The sequence below is a fragment of the Triticum dicoccoides genome, chromosome 5A (assembly GCF_002162155.2).
Source record: "Triticum dicoccoides isolate Atlit2015 ecotype Zavitan chromosome 5A, WEW_v2.0, whole genome shotgun sequence".
Classification (NCBI taxonomy): domain Eukaryota; kingdom Viridiplantae; phylum Streptophyta; class Magnoliopsida; order Poales; family Poaceae; genus Triticum; species Triticum dicoccoides.
In genome coordinates this window covers 5375747-5382210 of record NC_041388.1, presented here as the reverse complement: position 1 = coordinate 5382210, position 6464 = coordinate 5375747, and the positions used below count along the sequence as shown (strand labels likewise).

The 6464-nt window shown below is 50.2% G+C and overlaps 2 pseudogenes; one reads left to right on the top strand and one right to left on the bottom strand.

Annotated features, from left to right (window-relative positions):
• The first annotated feature begins 1206 nt into the window (after nt 1-1206).
• On the top strand, nt 1207-2633 carry LOC119297248 (annotated as a pseudogene).
• Nucleotides 2634-4934: 2301 nt separating this feature from the next.
• The window catches only part of LOC119297245, a 2467-nt pseudogene continuing 937 nt past the window's right edge, over nt 4935-6464 (bottom strand).

The following is a 6464-nucleotide window of genomic DNA, read 5'->3' as shown; positions in this document are numbered from 1 at the left end:
GTACGGGGTCCGCGGCGGGGGCGGCGCGGAGGACCCGGAGTCGGAGCTGCCGTGCCGGGACGGCGCGGCGAGCGCGCGGACCTGCAAGGAGCTGGGCGGCGCAGGGTCCTTCGACGCGGTCTGCGTCATCGCCTCCAGTCGGCTGGGATGAACCCGTCAACAGCGCCGGCCGGCGCGCCTGCACCGCTGCCCTGGGTAGCTGCAGTAGACACCTCCGTGGTGACGGGGGAGTCGGGGAGGGGGCCTTGGCGCCGCCCTTGCCACAGCCATTGCGCCTGTTCTTGCGGCCGCCGCCGATGGGCACGTCGCGGAGCATGCCGCCCTCGGTCCAGTGTCGGCGAGCGCAGCAGCGGCGCGTGGCCCGCGTGCCTGCCCCTGCCTCACCTCCACCGCCCGCCGCGCCGACGCTGTTGCCATCTCCAGTCCGCAACCAACGCCGGGGAGTGAAGAAGGCGGCCGTGGTGCCCGGTGGTGGTGTTACCCGGCTGCGGCATGCGAGCGAGCTCAGGGGGAGTGGTGTCTAGGAGCGCGCCGAGCTCGTCGCCGGCTCCGTCGGCCTGCACGCCGCCAACGTCTGGCTGGGCAAGCGGCTGCGGAAGGAGGAGGCCGGCGACGAGGAGGAGAAGGAGGCGGAGGACCCGATTGCTTTTTTGAAGAAAAACTAGGGACCCGATTGCATATTTAGCCCGTTTATGTGTGGGGTCGGGCAGTCAGATTCGCGTTTAACCCAGGCAAAGCGAGCAGTTTTCACACTTGGTAGTTTTTTGTCACGGATTAATAAAAAAGTGGTAGTTTTCCGGACAAAATCGTAAAGTGGTAGTTTTCTGTCACGTTTCCGTGAATTGTGGTAGTTTTTGGTTAAATACTCTATATTATGGGACGGAGGGAGTAATTTGTACCATGCTAGCTATCCGGTCCCATCAAATAAACTTCCTTTTTTTTTCTTGAAGAGCGAAAGGATTCATAGAATTCCTTGTACTGTTTTAAGGATTATTCATGATTTTTTAGCCCACAAAATAAAGGTGACGAGTTTGTAGATACGTGGTATTCATATCATGTTTTTGGATAAATCGTCCCATGAATGGAACCGGGTCATCTCTCTTTGTGTTTGTAACTTCTAACATGTCTCTGCGGAGTGTACATCTGTGATTTTGACTATTGATTTATTGCCCTGTGCTGGATACATGCAGCTGGCTGTTTGATGAGATGTCGGAACTAGCTTCAATCCCCTGCACTTCCAAGAGGGCGCGAGGCACCAGTGACGGTGTCGACAGGCTCAGCAGCCTTCCAGACGAGCTGCTACACTGCGTGATGTCCTTCCTGCCGATGCCGGAGGCCGTGCGCACAAGTCTGCTCTCGCCAAGGTGGCGTAATCTCTGGGCCTCTGCGCCATACATCCGCATCGACCACCAGGACTTTATGGATGACGACAAGCCATCATGCATAAAGTTCGTCTCCTTCATGTGACTGGATTCGTCATGCCATCATGCATAAAGTTCGTCTCCTTCATGTTTCTGCATCTGCCCTTTTGGATAGCACAGCCATGTTTCCTTCACAGCACCTCAAAACAGTCAGGCTCCAATATAACTTGTTGAGACATGGGTTCTTTAGGCCACTCAACTGTGACTGCCCAGTGCTTGAGCATTTAGAGCTGGAGCATTGTGGTTTGTGGGACCTGAAGGAGATATCATCGAGGTCACTCAAGGTTCTACGTATCATTGGTTGCCATATCTTTGGTGGTCTCGTGATTTGTGCTAGCAACCTTACCCATGTCTCTATCGTTGACCCAAGGTGTGATCCTGGTGCTATAGTAATTAGGGATCTGTCTTCTCTTGTAACAGCCTCGGTTAGTCTAACATCTAGGTTTCATTATTATAAGCGAAACACAATAGCGGATCATCGTCTACTTGATGGCCTCTCACATGCCACCACCTTGGAGTTGCATGCACCATTACCTGAGGTACAAACTAGTTCTTCTTTTCATCATATTTGCTTCCTTAGTTAGATTCTGTTATATAGTTGCTTCTCGGATTTAAATTCAGAGGATCTTTGCGTTTTGAGCTTACTTGTTTCTGTCTTATGTGCTGGTCTTATTTTAACAAGCTAGCATGGAAATATCGAGTAATCAAACTATTAACCTCACTGTCTTTGATCATTTCGATTTTACCTCTGATATATATGAAGGTCTCATTCGAGAGGAGTTTGAGGACATGCGCTATGTTCAGCAACCTGACAAGCCTGGTGATGGGTGAGTGGTGCATGGCTGCTGACTTCTACCCGCTGCTTCGCATTCTCCAGCGCTCGTGCAAGCTGAAGGAGCTAAAACTTAAGCTCACAATGGTATACTTGCTCAAAACTATGTATGTACAGTTATACACCAGTTGATCTGCTAGGGTAGTAGAACCTCTGACCAATAATATGTTGCGATTATGCAGGAGGAATTTAGTACATGCAAGGATTCTGAATCTGCTCTGTCGTCAACCAGGGGAGCACCGCTGTCGGGCTCAGGCAGACACCCTTGCATCGAGAGGGTCAAAATCTACTGCCATGAAGATGATCCAAGGGCCAGCTCGTTGGTGCAGGTGTTGCAGCCGGTTGTTGGCGATGTGAAAATCAGCATCGAGCATCACTGATCTATGGTAATCAAGACCTTGTTTTTGTTTGGGGGACCTGCAACCCTTGGCCAGTGCTGAGTTAATGTGTGGAGACAAGATTGCTTTGGAGACGCTGGCGTTAATGACACAAGGGCATGCTTTAGACAATGGGTGTGAATGTGGTCGAATTTTGCTATAATCCACATGTGATGGTTAATCTGAGTAGTGTCATTTGCATGATGGATTATGAGCTAGTTCTTTGAAAACGCTATGTAATGTTTTAGATAATGGGTGTGAATGTGTGATCGAATTTCGCTATCCACATGTGATGATTGATCCGAGCTAATTCGTCATCGTAGACTAGTTGTGTCATTTGCATGATGGATTTCGAGCTAATTCTTTGAAAATGTTATGTGTATTTGTACATATAGCAGTGTTTTAGCTAAATACTGGATTGCTATCTTTGTTTGCGTGCTGAGAAAGTGGGAAGGTCACAGAAGCCGATGAAAATGCGGTTGGTGAACTGCAGTGGCATCACAGCCTTTCTCATGATTTGCTTTCTATTTGTGATGTTGGCACAACTCATTTGTTTCAAAGTAGATTGTGTGAAGAATCATTTAGGAAACTGTGTGAAGGATCTAGATGCACTGTGTTCTCGCTGTTTCATTCAGCTCAAGACCAATTTTAACATGACTCTCTTCTTCAAACCCCTAGCTGCTGCTGCTGCTGTTTCGGATATTTGGAACCAAGGAATGCAAAGACCTTTGATAATGTTTCACCTAGCAAGGCTTCTTGGTTTGGCAATTTTTCAAAAGAGATCTCTTGTCTTTTCTTTCGGGTTGCCGTGCGCCCCTTTCTTTTGCACTTATTGGTTTTAATATTATTTATTTATTTTTTTAGAAAAGGAGGACGACCCCCGGCCTCTGCATCTGGACGATGCATACGGCCACTTTATTAATTATTGACACAAGACCGTACAGAGTCATACAACAATAAGTCTAAAGCCACCAAACTAAGCAACAACTGTCGCTATCCCTATCCAGTTGATGTAGAGGCGCTGAAAGTCTGGGCCTCATACCAAACAGACCACGCAGCCAAACCTAACCATCTAAAGACTTGAGGTCCCACCCAGGACGCCTGCCGGGTATGAGCATCCACCAGTCCGGCGTGCTTCTCAACCAGGACCCCTGCCGGGTACGAGGCCGCCGCAGCCACCTGCCACGAACCCATCTTCAGAGCTGTACTGCTGCATCAACCTTGGCCGGTCCAACTGCCGCCGACGCCACCATGACGCCAGGCAGCGTCACCCTCCTGCGCGAGTCCATCTCCGCTCATCAGGCGCCGAGTCTCCACTGCGCCACGCCGCCGAGATCCGCCGTCATCAATGGAGCAGATGAAACACCGCTCCTCCTCTTGTCCCCTCCAACCAGCACTCGCTCCAAAACGATGCCCCCAGGAGGGAGAACGGTACCGATAGCACCGTCATCGTCCGATCCGGTAGACCCAGATCTAGGGTTTCCCCCGGAACTTCCCGATCAGGTTGATGAGACCTGCAACGACGATGCCTCCAGAAGGAAACGACGTCTGAGACGCCGCCATCGTCCGCCAAGACCGCAGTCTGGCGCGATTTTCACCGGAAGCCACGTCTTCCCGATCTCGTGGCTGGCTGGAACCGAGCGGAACCTCGCCACGAAGACGTATGTTGCCGTCGGTACTCCGGCGGAGATCCGGCATATCCTCACCGGTCCCTCCACGCGCCGCCAGTCGGCGAAAGGCCTCCCCGCGACGGATCCAAACGGGGCGTTGGATCCGCAGTAGCCGTCGTCACCATCACGAGCAGGACAGCCCAACTCGCCGGATGGGGCGCTGCCACCGCCGCCGTCCATGCATGGCCGCCGCTCCGCCGTGACCCCGGCGATGGTGCTCCGGCCCCCGCCGCTCAGCCCGGATTCTCCGTCCAGGCCGCCGCCGTTGGATCTCATGAGAAGGGCCGCCCCCGCCGCCTCAGATGCGATCCGTCGCAACCACCCGCCCAGGAGCTTTGTCACCGGGCCCGCCGCCACCGCGGCCCATGCCGGCGGCAGCGGCGGCAGGAGGGGGTGGGAGGGAGGGGCTGGCGGCGCTAGGGTTGGGGCCCCTGGCGCCGCCTGGGGGGAGGCGACGCGAGGGGTTACGACGCGAGGGCAAAAGAATAATAACTAATAAGATAGGTTAGGTTCACCTTATCCAGACTCTTGTAAGCTTTTAGAAGACAAGCCACATACCATTGTCAAGTTTCTTTCTTCCTACATATGTATATATAAATAACAAAAGAAGAGAATGTTTGGCCATGCATGAACACTAGCCACTAGGGGTGGGTATATATCAGCGCCAGCATCTGGTTCTTGACGATACCCATGCACATCTCAATCTCTCTGAAGATGGGGACGTTCTGCGAGCTGCACGGTTGCAGCCGCGACAGCGCCGAGTCGAGGATGTGCGCCACTTCCGCAGGGTGATACTGCTTCTCGGTGCAATTCTGATGCATAAAAAAAGATGGCCCGTTACATTACAACTCGTAAGATGACCCCGGAAACATTGTGACTGAAGAAAGAATTCGTAAGATCTCTAAAGATTGATCTACTTACCTGTATCATCAGGATGGTCGCTAAACAGGACGAAATCGGCTCCGATGGGAACTGGGCTTCGGAGTCGCTGCCGTTGGGCAATACTCTTGGACTGAAATGTTATTAGTTGCTGCAGCAGGGTCAAAGCGGCCCGAGGCGCTGTTATCTGAATTCGCCTGCCCCGAATCGGGTGGTATCCGTCTTATGCCTAGTATGCTACAACCAGTGCCGGTGCCACGGAGGTTCAGATTGTCTAGTGCTTCCCCTATTTTGGCAAAAGCATTCTCTCCTTCACTTACTTTGCACGTTGCCTAGTTAAACAAAAAAGAGGCACAAAGCAAACATGTATATACATTAAAACAAAAGAGGCAGAAATTGCAGTAAAAGTACTTATCTTTGATCAATAGTCCTTTTATGACAATTTAGAATGCACATACGGATATAAATATCTGTATATTATTGTCTAAAAAGATACACTTGCCATGCTTCTTTTATTTAGCAAATATAATACAGTACAAACTTGTGGTCAAAACTGTGTTCTGGACACTATGTTGGTGTCCAAACCAACACTTCTTTGTGAATGGAGGACTAAGCAATTGGTAAAGATTGAAGATTCCCAGCAAGAAAAAATTTGACAGCACCAAAAGTCAGAGGTGTACTTGGTCTAAGCATACTCAAATGTAAAGAGTAAAACATAAGGAACGAAAACATAACATAAATGTATTCTCCTAGTTTCTCAGTTCAGCACTAAAATAATGATTCTCCTAGCTTTTTGGTTCATCCACACGGACATACCATCACTAACAAATGAAGAGGATCGGTTTAGTGAAACCATGCATTGCGGAGTAGAATCCAAGAAATCAAAACAATCAGCAGGAAACGTTTTAAACCAGAAGATAAAATAAAACATGCCAACAAAATGGTCTAAAAAGAAGCTAGATAGATATTGGTTACCATCACAAACTCAATACCCAGCTCCGGCCGATCAAATTGAACCCGACGGCGATTGCGGTCGACAGTCAAAACACTCCCATCATGAAGTTCTCTTGTTTTGAGATGACAGGCTATAACACGCTGCCCAACTGCTAAGGGCCAAGCAAGAACAGTTGGTAGACCTTCTCGAACACCACACTGAAGTCCAGCATAGTGTTGTCTGACTGACTCGCGATACTGAGAAAGCTTTTCCCTCTCCTCTTGTAAACTGTAGACTCCGAAAAACAAACGAAGCAAAAGCAAACAAAGCAATTGCAAAACGAGTCCCGCT